Below are 3033 nucleotides of genomic sequence, written 5' to 3'. Positions count from 1 at the left end.
TACCTTTGCCCATGCTGTACCTTGTGCCTGAGGCTCTCTCTCCTGTTCCACATCTTAGAACTCCTGTGGAATTTTGGCACTGATTATATCACCTCCTAGAGCAAGATTTTCCTCCCTTCTCCCTCTTTTTTTTTTAAATATTGAGTTTCTGAGGTGGAAATTGTGCAGGCTGACTGTCAAATTCTCTATCTTGGTGTGTATTTGTGTGTGTGTGTGTGTGTGTGCGTGTGTGTGCGTGTGCCAGTCTTAGGATTTGAATTCAGGGCCTGGATGCTATCCCTGATCTTCTGTGCTCACGACTAGCACTCTACTACTTCAACCACAGCTGTACTTCTGGCTTTTTGGGAGTTTAATTGGAGAAAAGAGTATCATATAGACTTTCCGGCTTGTATTTGGGATCCTCAAATCTCAGCCTCATGAGTACCTAAGGTTAATGGGGTGAGGCAACAGCACCTGCCCTCTACCTGTTACCCATAACCTCAGCCCTCTTCTACGTCCCAGTAGAAAATGTCTTACCATGCTTACCTTTGTTTTGTTTTTTTTTGTTTTTGTTTTTGGCCAGTCTTGGAGCTTTACCTCAGGGTCTGGGCATGTTCCTTAGCTTCTTTTGCTCAAGGTAAGCACTTTTATTGCTTAAGCCACAGTGTCACTTTTGGCTTTTTCTATTTCCGTGTTAGGGAGGAATCAAACTCAGGGCTTCATGTGTGCTAAGTAAGCACTCTACCAGTAAGCCACATTTGAAGCTGAAGGCTTACTTCTAACAGGAGTTATAACGGTGGGATTTATTGGATTACCCCTTTTGGCACAGAAATTGCTGCTTATTTTCTATCTTCCCAGGATTTGGGACCAGCCTGAGACTCAGCAATGAGGAATGATGAATGAGTGATGGCCAGCAGGCCCCAGAGACCTAGGCTCACATCCTACAGAGGGATATAGGATATGGAGCCACAACCTTCGACAATTCCTACAGCCTAAGAATTGTGGTTTCCCTTGATAAGTGCCAGGACATAATTCACCTGTTGTACACACCAGCCCAGGCAAATGCTTCCTGGCTTCAGTTCTTAAACTGCACTGAAGGATGTTTGTTCAAGCTGCCTGCACAGACTTAGTACTCTCTGAGGGCTTGTTCCAGTTTGTCAAGGTTGGGGGACTGGGCATGGCAACCTGCTGAATGCCCATCATTCAGGCCATGTCCCTGAGCCCTTTGGCTCAAGGGTAGTGCTATGCAACTTGAGCCACAGGGCCACTCAGGGTTTTTTTGTTGTTATTTTCTTTTCATTTCCTGTGATCTCTTAAGAACTATGAATATCGCAGTCTTTCCTACCCAGCTGAATTCAAATTGTCATCTTAGCCCCCTGAGGGGCTAGGATTATAGGCAAGAGCCACTGACACCTGGCTTCCTTTTCTTCTTGTTGTTCTTTTTTATCGTGACAATCTGAATTCTTCACGGTGTCATACCAATGGTTTGCATTCGAAGTAAACTTCCCAGGCCTGGAATTCGAATGCTAGGATGGCCACCCACAAATAATGGGAGATCCTGAGTAACTCATTCCTATTCATGTGAATGCTAATGGAATGTTATAAAAGTAATAATTAAATTTGCACTTAATTCATGACTTTATTTTTGAATGCCACACAAAAATTATTAAATTTATATCTTCCATTCTAGCACGATGGTATGATTACGGATATTGACTGATTTTTTATTAATATTTTATAAGTATTAGATGATGATACTTCATTAAATGGATGCATAATTTAATAACACATTATTTGTAAAAATATATAATTCAATAGTATCCTCACATTCCCTCTGTCAGTATACTATATATATATATATATATATATATATACACATATATATATATATATGCACACACACATATATAGATAGATAGATAGATAGATAGATAGATAGATAGATAGATAGATAGATAGATAGATAGATAGATAGATAGATAGATAGATATCTGTATAGATATATAGATAGATAGATAGATAGATGGCACTACTGTTCCTTGATCACAAGTACTCAGATCTTCCGGGCTAAGACTGTGACCCCATTGGTGGACTGGGCATTGTAGGCTGTGAGTTGAAATCCCCGCATAGCCAATAGTGTATTCATGGAGTAAGAAGCCAATTTTCACACATTTTTTTCCTTCTCTGTGAAAGTCCTGGGTCTCAGTATACATGATATGATGTAATAAAATAAATGTTTTATGTGTAATTATACTAAATAAATAAGGGTAATAAAAGTCATATGGAATAAACCCATGTATTTAAATAGATCTCATATATTAGTATTATTTTTTCCAGTACTCGGACTTCAATTCAGGCCCTTGGAACTTTTCTGAAGTTCTTGTCTTCAAGGACGGTGATCTTCCCCTTCACCCACAGTGCCACAGAGTTACCCAGACCCTGATTTTAAATGCCAGGCCTGCCAGTAAAATGGTGCAAATTCCAAGCCAGGGCCTTATCATCATCATCATCATCATCATTATTATTATTGTTGTCATTATAATTATTGTTATTTTCTTTTAGTCCAAGCACCAGGCTTGAACTCAAATCTTGGCATTTCTTCCAAAGTTGATCCTGGAATCCCAGGTCCTGAGTTCAGATCTCAGGGCTGGCAAAAATATAAAAAGGAAAAGGATAAAACTGAGAAGTTCAATCAGATGGTTTTACTTTTTTTCCTTTGTATAGTACCATCCTGGGTCTAAATAACAATGCCTAGACAATGTACATGACCTTACATTGCTGATGTTTGGCGGGCTATTAGGGAAGCCAAGCCGAAATCAGCAACTTAGGCCTGAAGGTTGAATCCGGGGATTCCCACTAATGAATGTCTGGCAGGAGATTCTAAGAAACGCTTTCCAGGGCTGGGAAGATGGCTCAGTGGTAGAGCACTTGTCTTGAATGCTAGAGGCCCTGGGTTCGATTCCTCAGCACCACATTAGCAAAAAGAAAAAAGCTGCAAGTGGCGCTGTGGCTCAAGTGGTAGAGCGCTAGCCTTGAGCTGAAGAGCTGAGAGAC

The sequence above is a fragment of the Dipodomys spectabilis genome, unplaced genomic scaffold, assembly GCF_019054845.1.
Source record: "Dipodomys spectabilis isolate Male_0828 unplaced genomic scaffold, ASM1905484v1 ptg000483l, whole genome shotgun sequence".
NCBI classification, from domain to species: domain Eukaryota; kingdom Metazoa; phylum Chordata; class Mammalia; order Rodentia; family Heteromyidae; genus Dipodomys; species Dipodomys spectabilis.
The sequence above is the reverse complement of the archived record's forward strand: the minus strand, read 5'-3'. Positions refer to the sequence as shown.